We start from the raw sequence: 18,491 nt of genomic DNA, 5'->3' as shown, positions 1-18,491 counted from the left end.
ACCACATTTACCCTTGGCTGTTCTGAAAGTGCATCGACCACTTGATTGTGATTGCCAATGTGAGCAATATGAAATTTAAATTATGAAAGAAAATTTTCCCACCTCATTTTTTGTCAGAGAGCTTGATTTGCGTCATGAATTTCTTGAGGCTTTGTGATCCATTTGTAGGATGAATGGAGCCCCCAAGTGATAGTGCTTCCATGTGTATAGGACATGTAGAACAACTAAAATCTCTTATTTATATATGCCCGAGACCTGTTCATTGACATTGAGCCTTTGGCTCTCATATTCTATGGCATGCCCTTTTTGAAGCAAAACTGCTCCAAGGAAATCACCACAAGCATCACATTGGACCTCAAATGGATTTGAGAGATCCGGAAGCATAAGGATTGGTTGGAAGGTAATCTTCTCTTTGAGCTTGTCAAAAGCATTTTGTTCTTTAGCATGCCATGAGTACTTAACATTCTTCCTTGTTAAGTCATTCAATGGTCCTGCTATTTGAGAGAATTTTGCTATGAAGCATCTATAGTATGCACACATACCAGTAAAGCTTCTCAACTCACCTAGATTCCTTGGATTAGGCCATGCTTTTATTATCTCCAACTTTCATGGATTCATACATATACCATCTTGAGAGATAATGTGATCTAAATATTGAATCTCTTGTAGCAAGGTGTCACTTGTATTCCTCAAGAGAATTTGAGTCGCCTAAAGATTTTTGTCCATCGTGAGTTTGAATGTGGATGGAACATTTTTCAAGAAAAAATTTGTAGCTAATCAAATAGATCTTCTATCCGTGGCACCAAAAATATTTTTTCTTTTATAGTGATCCTATTTAGTGCTCTATAGTCAACACACATGTGATATCTGCCATCTTTCTTTTGCACTAAAAGTACTGGTGAATAGAATGGAGAGAAGCTATGCGTCACCATCCCTTTTTCCACCAATTCATGCACTTGCCTCATGATCTTCTCTTGTTGATCTTGTGAAACTCAATAAGGAGGTTTATTTGGGCGGTGAGCATCCTAGTAGAAGCACTATTGCATGGTCATCATCCCCTCGTATTGGAGGTAGCTCACTAGGGATGTCATCAATGTAAACATCTTGGAATTTATTTAGGAAATTAGACAAATCTAATTCCTCTTGATTCCCTTTAGTGCTACCTGTGGAAACATCAGAATCATTTACAGATTCTCTAACAGAAATCATATATGCCAAAATAGAGCTTCTCATTGACTTACCAAAAGAAATCGTATTTGCCGGGGATATGGTGTTCCCCGACTCATTAGCATCTATGTTCATGATCTTTTCTCTCCAGGTAAAGTAGATTCTCCATTCAAGGAACTTCATGTTGGCAGCCATGCGGTTGAACCATGGTGCCCCTAGGATAACATCCTCATGTTGGAGAGGCATTTGGACTCACTAAGGGGCCTTTTAAGGAGTTTGACTTTACCTCTCTCTACCAAAACAATCGCACGGATAAATTTTTGCAAACAAACTCCAAATTTGGCAGAGGTTTGACAGTTAGAATGTCCTCTTCAAGCTCTATCTACTGATATATAGCACTCCATGAGATTCCTCATATTTTAGAAGATTCTTTTTTTATTCTTTCTAGAATATGAGGAATCTCATGGAGTGCTATATATCAGTAGATAGAGCTTGAAGAGGATATTCTAACTGTCAAACCTCCACCAACTTTGGAGTCTGTTTGAAAAATTTTATACATGCACCCGTTTGGGTAGAGAGAGGTAAAGTCAAACTCCTTAAAGGGCCCCTTTGTGAGTCCAAATTTCACCTACTGAGAAAAAAAAGTCTTCTTTGGCAATGTAGCTTTCGACTTGAAGCCTCAACTTCCCTAGATGTGTCAATAGCTACAGTATCTCCCATCTCAAAATCTTGAATGCCCAACTTGGTGGCCAACTCCGTTGATATGAGGTTGTGAGTAGAGCCAGGGTCAAACAAGATGAAGGCATCATGCTCCCTTTTCCCCAAGCATAGGAGATTGATGAGCCTTTTCAATGAGTTTCCTCTTTTGGATCTTCAACCATGGAAGCTCTAGGAGTAACATTGAGTACATTTCTTTTGGGGCAAGAACGATAACCATGTCCTTGCTCCCAACACTTAGAGCATTTATGGTCTATATGAAAGGCCTCTAGTTATTTGGGAGAGAGCTTGTTTTTACCTTTGTAACCTCCTTTCTTCTTGGCCTTGTTGTTTTTGGTGTTGATGTTGCCTTGAAAAGAGTTTTGAGCATTGATCTTCCCTGTAGCTTTATATTGATCCTTGTTTTCCATGGGCTTGAAATTTCTTCTCACCGCTTGTTGGAAATTGATCCTTGAAGCAACCATAGTGTGGTGGATGACTTTGGTGATAGTGCTAGGCCATTGTGAGTTGACATACTCAACCATTTCTTCAAGTAATACTACACAAAATTGTTGCTTTTTTTCGGCAAAGTCTATCCTTTAGCTTTAAGATGTAAATCCCAAAACTTTTCTACATATTTATGGATAGACTTGTTCAAGAGTAGCTTCAAAATTTTCCATTCGTTGAGCATTTTGTCCTTGGCATCACTTTCAAGGAATTGATTCATTATGGAGACTCGTAGAGTTTTCCATGTCTTTGGGGCCTTGTTGTTTCTGTGAAGGCTAGCCCACCATTGGCGAGCAGACTTCTAGAAGTGCATAGCTACATGGCGTACCTTGGAGAACTCCATGAAGCCCTCATCTCCAAAGTCCCCATCAAATTGTTGGATGAATGCCAATACTTTGTCTGTGGCACCAAAGGTGCCATCCTAGGTGAGAAAAGAGATGATCTTTCCTCCCTCTTTGAATTTCTTGAGCTTTTCAGACCTTCACCATGCAGAGTAAGTTTTGCAATGTCCTCTCCTCTTGTATTCCCTAGGAGAATAACTATTGCTTTTGTCGGAAGAGGAGGAAGGTGAAGAAGAAGGAGAAGAAGGTGATATCTTTCTTGCCTTTTTCTTCCTTTGTTTCCTCTCTTCCCTTTTGGAATGACAAGGAGAAGAACTATGGGTTGATTTTTCCTCTTGGAAGGAGTTAGTGATAGTCTAGATCGCCGTCTTCATGGAGCCACACCTTTAGAGGAACTTAGGGATTCACTTCTTTATAGTTCTTTGGATTTCTCCTCTCTTATGGGAGAGAGTATTCTTTTGGGAGTCTCGTTAAGAGGCCTCCTAAACTCTCTCTCTCTCTCCTCTTGGAGAGGAAGGGAAATCCCATAAGTATGAAGTTGTCGAGTAACTTTGTCTTGCAAAGTAGGGTTTCCCATAGCTTGATTCAACCTAGTAGCAAGATAATTGATAAACGTGGGGGCATCATCATGAGCACCTTCATATGAAAAATCAAAGTAATCAATGTTCATTATACTCTCTTAGTTATTGTCAGCCATGATAATTATACTTATGTGTTTAATTAGTGTATCCTTTGGCAATTCAAAACCTTAGTTGATACTCCTCTTAGCCTTTGAAAATAAGCACTTAAGTATCTACACCCACGGCGTCGTGTTGTGGCATGTGCATAATGTGAAAACTAAAATATATACCTCACTCTCAATTCTTTTGCTAAGTGGGACCGAATGCTATAATGCACATAGTGTGATATATGCGAAGGCTACCCTAAACTCGGAGAATACATAGCTCTTTTTGTTGGCGGCATGTAAAGAGATTGAAGAGAAGTTAGAGCTACTACTTGAGGATAAGGATGCAAAACAGGGTTTGAAGACTAATTGGAATGAGTCTAAAGATGCAATTTCAGTGCTAGCTAAGTGACAACGACAAAGAAACAAAATGATAGTTAACCCTACTCAATTCCCAAGCATTCCTGAGAGTCCCATAAAGCCTGTTATTGTGGTTCCAAATAGTGACAAATCCATTCTAGATTATATTGTCAAGGGAATGCAAGAGCTCAAGTTAAAGCTTACAAGGTTAGAAGAAAAGAGGCAACCATCAGGACAATCTACAAGGCAAAGACCTCAAAACAGAAGGATTTGTGAATAGATGCATATAGTGTGATAGTATTGACCATGGAAGGAGGGATTGTAAAAGTGTTAAAGACGCTTTGACAAAGGAGCTTGTTTTCTTTAAAGATGGAAAAAAACATTTAAGTGAAACAAGTAAACTCTTAGGAAAAAATTTTGGCAAAGGTGGGATAAAGAAGCTAGTTGAGGACATGGCTACTAGCCATGCCATCTCAATGGTCGAGACAGCTGCCTACGGGTTGAAGGTGGAGCCTATAAAGCAAAGAGGAGTCAAGGTTCGAGAAGAAGCATCTAATGGTATTAGACAGATATGGCCATGCACTATAGAATTTACTATGAAGGATAAAATGACTACATAGGTTTTACATGAAGCTGGAGATTGCATTCAGCTAGAAACAGGTTGGAATGACCTGTGGACTCTTTGTCAGTGCGTGCATACATTGCCAAATGTCAAGCCAATGAGGCCATTGTTGAAGAGAAACGTAGGCAGAAGAGGAGTGGAGGCAGAAATGACACACTGCCTCCTAGATCACCTTCCCCCCAGCAAATGCATGTTCCCAAAGTGCCTATGCAAGAAGCCTCCAAAGAAAAGAAGAAGTAAGAAAAAAAATCCAAAGCAAAGGGTCCAGCCTACAAACTCCAATCCGATATAGAGGCGTCCACTGATCTCAAAAAGGTTCTGGAAGAGAGGATTTTAAATAGTAAGCTGTAATTTACCTTGGGTGAGGTCCTTGGAATAGAAAAGAGGGAGTTTCATGAAGAAATAATTGATATCATAAAGAGGAAGCGGCAATATCTTACAGAATCTAGCCATGTACAGGGTGAAGAAGAGACTTTAAATGCACAAGGAGTACAGGTCTATGGTGAGCAAGGTGATCAAACTATTGCTATATGCTACAAGTATAGGGGATGAGTAAAACACATTCGCTTCTTGGATGATGAAGACAAAGCTGAGATCACTCACAAGAGTTACTACTTGAAGAGTCACTGGGCAAGAGCAACTACTAAGACCCTAGTAAAAGTGAAAGACTTAGAAGAGCCATACATTGCATTGATAGATCATGGGTCAAAAATTAACCTCATGTCAAAGAGTCTTCATCAAAAAGTAAAATGGCCAATTGATATAAATCATGGATGGATGATTCGTGCAGCAAACAACTTATTAGAGGAGCTGTAGCGAGCTTGTCCAAATGTAAAGGTGGCTATAGGGGATGTGAAAGATGACCAAAATTTCTTTATACAGGAGCTGTCTACATACCCTCTTATCCTTGGGTAGCCATACATCACTACTACTCGCATGGAAACCAAGGTAATGGATGATGGGTCAACTTATGATACGATAAGGAGCAGGGATGGGAAGCGTGGAGTCCAATTCCTTACTGTTTGTGTGGACCATGAAAGGAACCATGAAAGTCATAGACAGAAACCCTTGCCAAAGACAAACAAAGAATTCAAGGACTACAGGGATATGAGGGTTTTTGGCCATGTACCATTGTAGAGAGGGATTATAGTGGTGCAAGAAGAGAAAAGTTATCGCATGATGTATATGCAAAGGAGATGTTTTCTACAGGTTTTGTAAGACTAACAGACTATGGATCTATTGCTTTTACAAGGTGTGAGGACTTAAAGCGGGGTGAATGACAATATATAAATAGTGTACAAAGAGATTTGAAGATGAATGGTTTTCTAGAAGATGATGACTGCATTGCAGGTGTGTTTGATGAGTGTTTTTTTGTGGATACTATGCAAGACTTGGAGTCTTTAGTGGATTGCAATTTGTGTATGGAAAGTGAGGTTGTGATTGTTTTCTCAATAAAAATGTACAAAGTCATTGAGGATTTCAAAAATACTCAAGGTATTGATGTACAAGTGGAGACTAAGTATAAGTCTGTGGCAAAGAAAGTGAAACCAGTGGCATTACCTCTACCAAAAGATTGCACAAGTAAGATGGACCAAGTTGCTTTGCAATCTAGCCTTTGTGACCCAAGAAAGGTTGGACACAAGTTCACACAGAATTCTTTGAAGGAGTTAAAGGTTGGTTGCGATGACAGTTTGACAAAAGCTAAAAAGATATGCTTTGAAGACATGCTTGCCAAACACGAAAAAGATTTTGCATTTGAGCCGCATGAGATAGGGTGTGTTGATCCATCCATTGTTGCTCATATGGTGATTTTCACTATCCCTCATGTACTTGGAATCTGAGGCCCATTTTGGTTCCAAAGGCCCATTTGCCAAAACTCATTGAATTGCTTAATAAAAAGATCAAGATGGGTATCTTGGAGCCTTCTTGTGCTCCATATTCAAATAGGTGGTTCACAAATCTGAAGAAAAATGGTTCTTTACGCTTTATTCGGGATATGCAACCTGTAAATAAGGTGACAATCAGAAATGTGGGTACAGGGCCAGTTGTAGATGAATTTGCAGAGAAATTTGTAGGAAGGGCAATATATTCTATGAGATATTTTTACTCAGGGTATGATTAATTTCAACTAGCAACGGAAAGCAAGGACCTGACTACCATGAGGACACCTTTGGGCCTGGTAAAGATTTGCACCTTACCTCAGAGAGCAACTAGTTCAGTTGCACATATGATGAATGGTATGAACAAAGTCCTACGTGACTTCATACCTCAAACTACAATTCCTTTCCTTGATGATTTGCCAATCAAAGGATGTGATGTAAGTGATATAAATGTGGCTCTAGACTCGATGAGGTGCTGCAAGTATGTGGCAAACCATATCAATGATTGTGATAATATCTTGTCGAGGTTGGAAGAGGTGAACCTTACCTTGTCTGGCCATAAGTCAGTGCTTGGTGTGGATGAAGTTCTTATTGTGGGATATATGTGTGGGCCATATGGTAGAAGGCCTTGTCCTGCAAAGATTGACAAAATTCAAAGAATGAAAGGGAAATGTATAAATGTCACTGAGGTTCGATGAAAATCTGCTACCATGCTAAGAAATATACTAGGAAGATGCACATCAAGCTTAATTGAAGCTTACCTGATTAATGATCAGTGTTCAGGGCTTGGTAACAAGCTATTTATACGATTAATGTATGCCAGATGCGACTTTAAAGGGCCAACAAATGCCTAAATGATGCTAAAAAAGAGTATACTTGAAGTGAACACACTTGAGAGTTTATGATCTAGAACTATAGTGTTTGAAGTGCTCTATCAGCATGTCTTTACAATTTCCGATTGGAGCTACGATGAAAAAGTTATGATAGTTTGAGGTTTGAGTCAATTGCAGATCCGTACCGATTGGGCAACTGCATCTGAGGGGACAAAAATGAAGTGAATGCATGGGGCTAAAGTGCTCACTTTGTGGAGCACGTCGGTCTTTTTAGATCAGCAATCGGCATTTTGGTTGCTAGGCTATTACCAGTTTAAGTTTCCTCGGGGGCCAATTCCATGCCAGGTCAGTCGCGTTGGTCGATGTGCCATCTGGGAATTTTACTGGTTCATAAGGGTTTGTATGCTTTTTATGCAGCTTGAGAAGTCTATAGAATTTACAAATCATCAGACCAAGTCCGGGTTGATGAGATAATATGGCTTGAGGCCGGTGTCAATTGTCGGCACTACGGAGCTGGATAATTTTTGGCATCATCCGAGAAGCTGATATAAGCAATAAACAACCGAGTGCAAAGGGAATGCCTTTATCCAATCCAATCACATGTCTTGCATCTCGAGGGCAGGAGACACTGATAGGGGAAACAAAATTCACAATGTTATTGTTAGTTAAGGACTACTATGAAAAGATGTCGTGCGAGGCAATGCCTTGGTTAAAGTGTATGGTCAAGTGTATGCCTAATGTGGTGCCCGCATGGAAGCACATTGAGTTTTGATGATATCTTTGTCCAAAATGTTGTCTCCTAGAGTGTACTGATTGCAGTGCTTGGTAATGCTTTGGTCAATATGTATGCCAAATGTGGTGTCCCTTGAGGGGAACCGGCTGCTCAAAAGGCCTAAAGCCCACCCATGACCTAAAGAGGAGTTGGCCGCCCATGGGATGTCACCCAATTAAAAAAGGGTTTGGAGAGTGTGTGAAAATAAAAAAAAGAAAGAGGAGAGCCATGGTAAGGATCAGCGGGCGGTGGCCAAGGAAGGGCTTGGATACAAACAAGCATGAAATGAACTTTGCTCGTTGTGTCCTGGCACCCCTTTTGAGTACTGCTTCCGCACGAATTGGCAAACCTCCACCCTCAATTGCCATGTCACAAGCTCACTTCACATGCCACATCAATGACGTCTGCCCTATTGATGGGGGGATATTTATAGCACTAAACGTGAAGAGGAAGAAACAAGCAGGAGATGAGAAAGGCATGAATGGGTTTCTTATCGCATGAAAATGGAAGAGAGGAGAAGGAGGAATGATTGAGCTCTCACAGGGGCTCGCTGGATCTCTATCTCTCTCTCTCTCTCTCTCTCTCTCCCCCCCCCCACCCCCCCTTATAGAGAGGAAGCACAAGCAAACAAGACGGCGCATGAGGAAGGCAAGAAGAGAAGGAGAAGTAGGGAAAGTGGGTACGAGCATGAAGAAGGATTAAGCCGGAGGAACCGGGGCATGAAGGGAGCGGGATCTCTCTCTCCCTATCCTGGGGTGCTCGAAGGCTATTATCTCTCCACTAAATCCTCTCTCACGGCTTGAAGAAAATAAGCTTTTCTATCTCTCTTTTTACCTTGAAGAAGTGGAAGATTCTCTCTCTCTCTCTCTCTCTCTCTCTCTCTCTCTCTCTCTCTCTCTCTCTCTCTCTCTCTCTCTCTCTCTCTCTCTCTCTCTCTCTCTCTCTCTCTCTCTCGGGAAAAGGGATTACCAAGGGAATATAGGGCATGCAGATCATGCTCTCTCTTCTCTAGACTAAAGTGGGACTTCAAGAAAAATCATTCTTTCAGTTAGGAGAATCGTGGAGAGCAAACAAAGGGGAGTTATTTTAGAGATCTTGAGGGCAATCAAAGCACGACAATTGGAGCAGAAGCCTGAAACTTATTTTTGGTAATTGAGATGGTAGGAAAAAGAAAGATCTTGAGTGCTATTGAAGTAGGGAAAGATCGACATAGAAAGAGAAAATTTGCAGAATCCAAGGGGCAATTGAAGCAGATAAAGCGACAGAAGAGAATCTCATCACCGTCATCAGGTAGAGATTGATTAATCATCATGTTAAGAGCGATGTTGTTAACACCCGATTAATCCCGTAAAAAGGGAGCTTAAAATCCTAGTTAGTAGATGATCCTAGTGAGGATGTTGTTAATAGCCTGCCTTGGCCAAGGATTAAGTTGTAGTTAAATCTTGACTTGATCAATTGTTTACAGTGATTGCCATAGCCATTTGCACCCGTTGTTCTTATTCTTTCTCACACCAACTCCCACAGCTAGAGGCCCGGCACCTTCCCGGCTCACGTTTTGAACACATATCCCTCGACAACAAGCAAGTTAGAAATGCCCACTATTTCACAGGGGGATATTGCACCGAGTGTTTGCGTTGTTTTTCTCTCATCTCCTCCTTCTCTCTCACTGTGCTGGTGTAGCACTCCACTCTGAGAGTGCACTGCATCTCTCAATCCATCTCGCTCTCTATCTCTCTCTGTTCATGTTGAGCTTGATTATGGATTTGTGCAAGTCGTCAAGTATGTAGATTTGTTCATTTATGGCTCGTTGTGTGCTATTTTGGGTATTTTGGTAGGGACACCACACTCTCGTTTTTTGTAGCAGTGGTATCAGAGCGTCCTTGACAATATGGACATCACACCGGCAAAGGGAATCATGATAGCAATCTTACTCCAAAGCTAAGCTCATTTATTTTTGTACTACTAATTTTCTTGGTCAAATTCAGTGTTTTCTTTTCTTAGTTTGATCACTATGTAGTTTGGTTAAGTTAGACCACCGTGATCCACGAATTACTTAGGTGTTGTGAAGGAAAGTTAATTAGGATTCTCATTATAGCTAATTAAATCCTTTCGATTTACCAAATATTATGGATATAACCAACCGCATGAAAAGTGATGGAAAGTAGAAGAATAAGAGAAATTTTAACGCAGTGGATTTAAGGAACTACCATACACAGTTGTGCACACTGCAACCCCATTAGAGATGACATTGTGGTGGGAATCACCTCACATGAGGGTTAAGTTTTAATTTCATCCACTAACTTATTGTCATATGCATTCTTCATTGTCATCATCACCACTCTGATGCTCATCACCATCCCCACTATCCGGAGACCCAGCTTGTCACATTGGTCACCAACTAGCGATATCACATGACATCACAAAATTCTTGACTCTTGCGGTAGGGATGGAGTCGCAAAGACAACTACAATACACGACGCTCGGTAGTTTTTCTCTGACGTCATTACATGACATGATTGTGATATTGTCAGTGGGCGACACTTACAGGCCATCCCATGGCGGAGTGCCAACCGCAACAGGCCTGGGCATCGTGCTCTTCCTCTACAGCTCATGCCATGGTAGCCCTTAATGACGGCTTCACACAACGTATTTTATTCATAGATTCTTCAATGCTAAAAAATGAATACACATTGGCCGGGCCGGCATAAATAGCCATATCTTGTAATGAGAACTTGAGTAATAAATGAACATATCCCTTATCCATAACAAGACCTGCAACATCCTCAACATTGCCTACATCCTGAGAACCATGACGTACAACAATGCCCCGCACTATATTCTAGACACCCTTTGACACAAGAACATGTTGCATCATGTAAGCCCACATAGGGTAATTTTCCCCATCCAATTTTTCCTCAGCAGCAAACATCTTGAACACATCTGTGTCGTTGTCGGTCATGGTGAATGCTTACACTTGATGTGAAAACTGCCCAAAAGAAGGAGAACCAAAGCAGTAATAGCATGTGCTATATAGCACGAACCGTAGAAGACTATAAGGGACTGTTTATGCAAAAAACGGCACTGACATACAAAATGACAAAGTAGCTTGTGTACTACTACCTGTAGTGGAAACGGAGGCCAAAATGAGCCCAGATATTGACCTGCAAACGGTCACCGAAGCTCACAAAAATTGAAGAAAGTGAGCAGGCGTGTGTTGGAGCTACTGGAGAGACTAAGCCTGGGAGGATGCAACCTGCTCCCATATACAGGAGATGAAGAGCATCATTATGTAGCATGTGGGTATATAGGGCATCTATGTGTGGTCTACATTGTATGCGATAGGTGTGAACAGCTCAATAAGGCTACCAGTGGTAGCCACCTTGGCCCCATAGAGGGGCGGAGAGAGGAGGTGAAGAGCATCAACATGCAATTTGTGTGTGAATAGAGCTCCCAAGTGTTATATACACTATAAGGGACAGGCGTGAACACCTTGATAGACTGAAGATCATTTACTACAATACTCAGTGTTGTCGGCCAGTATTTTATGGGGTAATGTTTTATTTTTAATGCGCCTTTGAAAGGCATCTGTCAAAATTATGCTTTAAGGAGCCACTCTCATAAAAGAAAAAGAGGGCGGTTGGGGGGAGTCTTACAAGATGGTGAGCGAGTTTTTTTGAGCGACGAAAAAAACAAGCAAGTTCCTCAATTAAGTTATTCATGAACTAGAGAGATTTTCATACTGCTTGTTGTACCATTTGTTGGCCGGTGTTTTCAACCACCTGCTCTGCAGCGATCTATTTGATCTTGTCCAAAGAGCTTGTTGCTTCAAAAAAAAACAATGGTCAAAAAGATAAGGATGACTTAACTATCATCTATAAACTAGTCACCGAGATGCCATGTGGTAGTAGTTGATTTTCTTCATAGCTTATTGTTCCACATCCTTTGTTTTATTTTGCAGTGCCGAAAATTTATAATTTTTACCCTCCAGCAATATCTATGTGTAGTACATCTCCATGAGGCAGGAAATCAATCCCTCATCAAGGGACATCAACATAGTCAACAAGGAGCTAAATCTATTTAAGATTTTATGCAAGGATCCTTCCCTCTTTAGCCAACTTTGAAAGTAAGCAATGATTCAGATTAGAAGTGTACAAATTTACAAAATTATAAGAAATCAAACTGCCTTTGAGACACCTACCCATAGAACTTGTGATCACCTCGCACCAATCCATAGGAAGCACGTGTAGTCTTGCTGGCCTCCAACAAAGACACCCATAGGAGTTTCCTTTTTTTATTGTAGCATCACAAAGTGTAATCAACTTCAATTTCTCAAGAGCCACCCAGCTCTCCTCCCCAGGGAAGACTAAGTACATAATCAAACCATTCAAGCTCCTTTCCTAAGCATGGGTCAATAAAGGTCGTTGGGAACCACAACCAGTTGATGGACTACATAATTAAATGCCCTCATTGTTTCAATATTTAATTTTTATGTGTATAAGACATACTTTTTCAGTTGGCTAATAACGTGAACACATTTAATTTATATGAATGTATTAATAATCGATGAATGTCTTAACTTGGATCACATTTGCATGAAAAAAAACCTCGACATGTTTATTTATATGAATCTATTAATAATCGATGAATGTATTAACTTAGATCATATTTCCTCTTTAAAAAACCCTTCGCATGTTGGAGATACTAAACAATTGTTGTAAGTAGGTATGTGGTGTCATTTCTGTTGCTTCTCCAACATGCTTGGTGCTTTTTCTTCATACAAATGTGATCAAGTTGAACCAAGTATCCATTTTTTTCAAAAATAATCCTCCATACTAGCACCCAATCTCGCTATAGCAACATGTTCTTAATCCGTTGCCTCAGGCAGTGGTGCCGCATCGTGCTAAAATTCACTACTTCTCCCTCCTACTTCCTCCCTCCCTCTCTCTCTCTCTCTCATTCCTCAACCATATCCTTTGTGTTAGTCACTATAATTTGAAGGTTTGGGACTTTATATTAAGTATTGAGAGACTAATTTTAATATTTACTTTGTGAGCCCAAAGCTCTTTTCCCAGTATCTAAACACAGAATCCACCACGTGGCATTGGATTTAATTTTTTTAAAAAAACATCGTTGCCATGAAAAGCTCAAAATAAAATAAAAACTCCGTGTGAAAAGCTACCAAGTGAAAAAGCGGTTTACGTTGTAGGAGCTCATCACATGCTCATCGGTCACTTTCGCTAAATGAACCTCAATGTAATCCAGCTCCATGTTAGGCCAACTCGTGTTGACAGTAGCAACAACTAGGATGCGATTTCCTTTTGTCTTGCCATCACGCCCTTTCGTGACCACTTGGATAATTACCTCATCAGTGATCTCTGTGAGAATCAACACATGCAGATTAGTGCACGCACCACGAGGACACAACCCAGAGCTCTCTCTCTCTCTCTCTCTCTCTCTCTCTCTCTCTGATTGGCCATGAGATCCCTGCATTCAATATGGCCTCTTTCTTTCTCGCATGTGCAAGCTCAACATCTCTTAGCCTGCGCACATGCGTACGAGCGACGGCTCCTCCCGACGAAAAAGCACTCCGCGCCCGCCAAAGGTCCACCACGCCCTTGCACGCAGCCACCGTCACTCCCATCAGCGCAATCGCAACGTGCCTCTGCTCGCCTTAACGGTTACCCCGATGACTCAGCGGTGAGGACTGTTTGCGTGGCGGGAAGAAGCCTTAGTGGCTGCGACAGGAGGACAGCACAACGTTTTTTGTCTTCAGTGTCTTGACACCGGCTGGAGCTGCAGCATGTGCGCATACTGTCGATATAGGTGGTGAAGCCTTCTCCTCAACCGGCCACCCATCGGGATCAAGGCATGTGCGCAGGCTATCTGGGGCTCTCGGAAGCCAGGTACATGCGTAGAGAGTGAAGCGACCGTTGGTGAGCATCATGACGCGTTTTACTTGCCACAAGTCAATGGCAACAACTACCAACAAATGGTGTAGCAAGGAGTACAGAGGTGAGGGGTGGTGGTCTACAATTGCTCCTATTGTCAGGGGGCTACGTGCTCTCAGATGTGTCATCACTGGTGCAATGTAAAGATGTTGGGTGGGGATGGGCCCTACACACTGCAAGAAACATGAGTCACGAGAGCAGAGAGAGAGAGAGAGAGAGAGAGAGAGAGGAGAACATATATACAAACATGTAATCTTTGACATAGGTGCATCCCTTGAGGATTTGGGGAGGATGCATGTTGGAACCAGTCCACACCGGCGCGGACTGGTTTTGACAAGTTTCACAAGGGCAGAGAGCGGTAATTATATCATGTTATCTCTCAGGACTCTACAGTAAATTATTCACTATTACTATTGCTACTCCATTGTGGCTTTGTTGTCTCGCTCTCTTTGACCCTTCTAGAAGGTGTGAACTAGTATATGCTCCTTTTGCGTCCAGGCTACTTTGATGGTGATGCGTGTGATGATGAACCTCATGACCCTGACTGTGTGGAAGCTCAATCTCTTTCATAGTGCAACATCCTTGTCATTCATAGCTCAAGCCTCAGCTCCATCTCACCGTCTCTCTCTCCCCTCTCTCACTCTCTCTCACACTCATCGGCCATGTAATCCCTACACCCAATATGGCCTCTCTCTTTCTCTCATATGCAAGCTCCGCAGTTATGGGGCTCTCATGTAAAGATAGCACCTACTCACTGCAAGGAGCACGGGTTCATGAGAGAGAGGAGAACCAGGTGGAGCCCATGAGAATTTGGAAAGGATGCATGTTAGAACCAGTCCGCGCCGACGTAGACTGGTTTCAACAGGTTTCACAACAGAAAAGAGAGGGGGGGGGGGGGGGGGGGGGGGGAGCCATCATCATCAGCCATGGCCACAGCCCACGCTACATAGAATAGGATAACTTGGGAGCAATAATGATCTCTCTCTTCGACCCTCTGCTCCGGAACGCATAAGCTAGTGCATGCTCCTTTTGTGTCCAAGCTTCTTTGCTTGTGATGGGTGTGATGCTAGTGACCCTAGCTCCATGAAAGCTCTCTTTCAGAATTAAGCATCCTTGTTGCTTGTTTCTCAAGCCTCAACTCCATCTCACTATCTCCAGCTGCCCAATACATTTTTCTTCCACCCTCGTCTCATGAGCATTCTCCTCATCACCCGGTGAATAGCATGGGAAGAAGCTTCCTAGACACATAGCTATCAGAGAAAACCTCCTTTTTGGGGCTTAAGTTTTGGGTAGTGATTAGCATCATCAGAGCTAGTGCTCATTTTGCTCATTCTTTTTTTTTTTGTCGTTATGGCTCAGCTCATAAGAAAATCTAGGAGATTAGAGAAAACCACATATTATGTACTCATGATTCACATTGTGTCCAAGGAATCAATGTTCCTCAAAGTGACCTCGGCCATCCCTTCAATGATGCAACGATTCATGCTGGCAATTTGACACAAAGAATGTAGTAGTCATGCTAGTCAGAATATTGAAAAGGGTGTGGAAGACTAGATACAAGAGTAAACCATGCAATTTGGGCTTCAAAGTATCGTTCCTTTGCTATAGGAAAAAAAAATTTGCATGACAATGTAGCCTTCAAGAACCATACCCATGTACCTTGTAAGCAGAAAGGTAAGAGGATTCCTGGCATGGCTTATCTATGCCATACAGAGAAAAATTCAACGAGAATGTATAGAAGCTCATAGATTCTATGCTCTTCAAGATTCAGCTGGCTTCTCCCAACGTTTCACTCTCATAAAGAAGAGAAATACACATACACATTCAACTCTCTCTCTCTCTCTCTCTCTCTCTCTCTCTCTCTCTCTCTCTCTCTCTCTCTCTCTCCCTTGCATGCGTGCGTTCTTGTACGATAGGTGCTTTAAAATTGAAGTTTGCAAGCCTAGAAAAAGTTAAATGAAGCTAGCTGCTGGTCCAAGCTCCCATCACGTCGGTTATTGTTGCCATCCTACAAGAAAAAGCACTTGTGCTACATGTCGTTGTAATAAAAGAACATGCCCATTAGCCTCAAAAGAGGGTCCATCATGTCAACCCTTAAAGCTTTTACTGTTTTATAAGGTTCTAACATGCAATGCTTTTTGCTAGTCAATATGCACATTTTTTGCCCATCTAATGCAAGGCAAGAATTTCAAGATGATCCAACCTTTGGTTGAAGAGGAAAGGGATTTCACATGAGAGGGTGAAAAACCTTAGCTATCTACGGTGGCATTGGACAAAAGACTAGACGTGCATTTTTAAACACACCTTAAACGTGCAAAGTCCTCCCATTTTGTTAGGTGAGCATGTAACTCTTGAGCATACAGAAAATAATATGGGAGAGCATGTTTATGCTATTATCATGAGGTTTCTTAGTTCTACAATGTTGTTATGTATACTTCTCTATTGTAGAGCAACGTTGGTTCCAAGATTTCATCAATACAAAGAGGAACCCCAAGACAACATCCATCACTGGGCAAGTGTTGTTGATATCATTAGATGAATACCATTGCATACCAACATTATTGTTGTGCTCAATCAAGCTCTAGAAGTAAAGCAAGTCTATGAGCTTCCATTACAGTATGATGGATATGTTTCTTTTGAGATGACACCACAATAATGTGATAACTCAAGCATGTATGGTATGGAACAATGAGTTGATGGGAAGGTTCTTTGACATAATATGTGACTTGTAGTAGTGACTTATTTAAAGGTTTAGTGGAGAGGGAACTAACTTGTAGCCATCCAAGGTTGAAATATTGTTTCAACACAATGGGTTTATTCTTAAAGGCAATGATGCAAGCATAGAGTGTAGCCGATGCAAGCATAGAGTGTAGCCGCAATTTCAAATTTGGTGTATCTGTATTGAGTGTGTTTTGCCCCAAGTTCAAGGATGGTAAGCTTGTGAGCTGGAGATCAAGATTAACAAGAGATTTTCAATACAAAATTGCACAGGGAAGAAGCATGCAGCCCACATTGGAGCGAGAGGTAATCGTGGTCACCATAACATCACATGTGCTCCATGTCAGTACAACTGGGCCATTGGAGAAAGGGGTTATGTACATTGTCACCCTTGCCAAATTCCCTTGCTACACTTGTAAGGATTTTCAAAGGGGGGATAACAAACATGCTACATATGTGCTTTGCAAACACAACTACAATTTCATGTCCTTGGTTTTGACTCCATTTCCCATGAGTTTGTGCATTAGGTTTCACTCACAAAGATAGATTTGTTTCAAGCCTTGGTAGGTACCCAAGTGTCCTCATTGACTTGCTAGAAGTTTGCTAGTTCTAATCTTTTTCGGTGTTTTTGATGCATCCATAATTAACTTCTTTCTATGTATTTATATGATTTTGGATTTTGTTAGGGCCTCAACATGTAAGGAGGTTTGAGATTTTGAAGGCTATACTACTGCTTTGTGGCAATTTTTGATGTATGATTCTTTTGCATTGAGGTGCTAGGTGGTTGAATGTAGCATGGAGAGCTTATTTTCTTCAATACACCTTGTGCTCGCATCAATTTGTCAGGGTGTTTCCCATTTTTGCTCAAAAATTGTCTTTGCTCAGTTTTCTTTGCTCGTTGATTAGAAACCCCTGATTGTGGGGGGGGGGGGGGGGGGGGGGGGGGGGGGGGGGGGGGGTTTGAAAACCATTTTTTTTATTTTGAGGGTTTGTTGTAAAATAAGTGCTAAACCTATCAAAAAAGAGTCGGGGGGGTTTTTTATACTTGGAGTAAATACTAGATGTAGGATTACTTAAGTGTGTGTTATACACCAAAGAACCCTTTCAAATTACAAAAGAATCCTTAAGTAATCCTTACTTAAGTGTGTGTATGGTGTTCCAAAAACAATATAACATATACACCAAAGAATCCTTTCAAATTACAAAAGACACTAGAAACTATGTCAGTGAAAAGGTGGTACAGAACAATCTATATACATCAGTACTGAAATCAAGGGCCAAAAGATATAAAATTTTCCATCTTCAAGCCAAGGAACTTTGAAAACCATAGTTGAGAAGGTAACACTTACCTGCACCCATGGAAACAACACAACTTTTAGTTAGCATTGGTACCGTATGCAAGTGATGCATAGGTATCCCACATGTTATAGATGTCACCCAGCTAGATTCTTTCAAAGATAAATAATAAAAAAGGTAAAGATAACCATATATTCAGAAATGGTTTCATTTACGAGGGGAAAACCATATGGAGCCCCAAGCTTTCATGAGATAAGGATTAGAAGAAGAAGACAACTATACCCATAATAGTCATACATCAACTTAGTATAGTCAATAATATTTATGAGCTCTATACTGGTATACTGGTACTGCTATATTGCAATACTGGTATACTGATAATGGTCTCAGATTTTTAGTGTTAGTACTCATACAGGTAGTACTACTACAACGACTTCATATAGTAAAGAATATGCATGAGTTCTAGACTGCTATACTGCTAAACTGGTACTCGTATACTGGCATTGCTATATTTCAATACTGGTTTATGTATAAGGTATACTGGTAATGGTCTCAGATTTTTATCGCTAGCATTGGTACTGGTAGTACTGGTACCATAACAGTCATACATCAACTTAGTATAGTCAAGACCATGCATGTGTTCTATACTACTATACTGGTACTAGTATACTTGTACCGATCCACTAA

Source organism: Adiantum capillus-veneris, chromosome 3, assembly GCF_014529385.1.
Source record: "Adiantum capillus-veneris isolate H3 chromosome 3, ASM1452938v2, whole genome shotgun sequence".
NCBI lineage: Eukaryota > Viridiplantae > Streptophyta > Polypodiopsida > Polypodiales > Pteridaceae > Adiantum > Adiantum capillus-veneris.
This window is presented reverse-complemented; position numbering follows the sequence as displayed.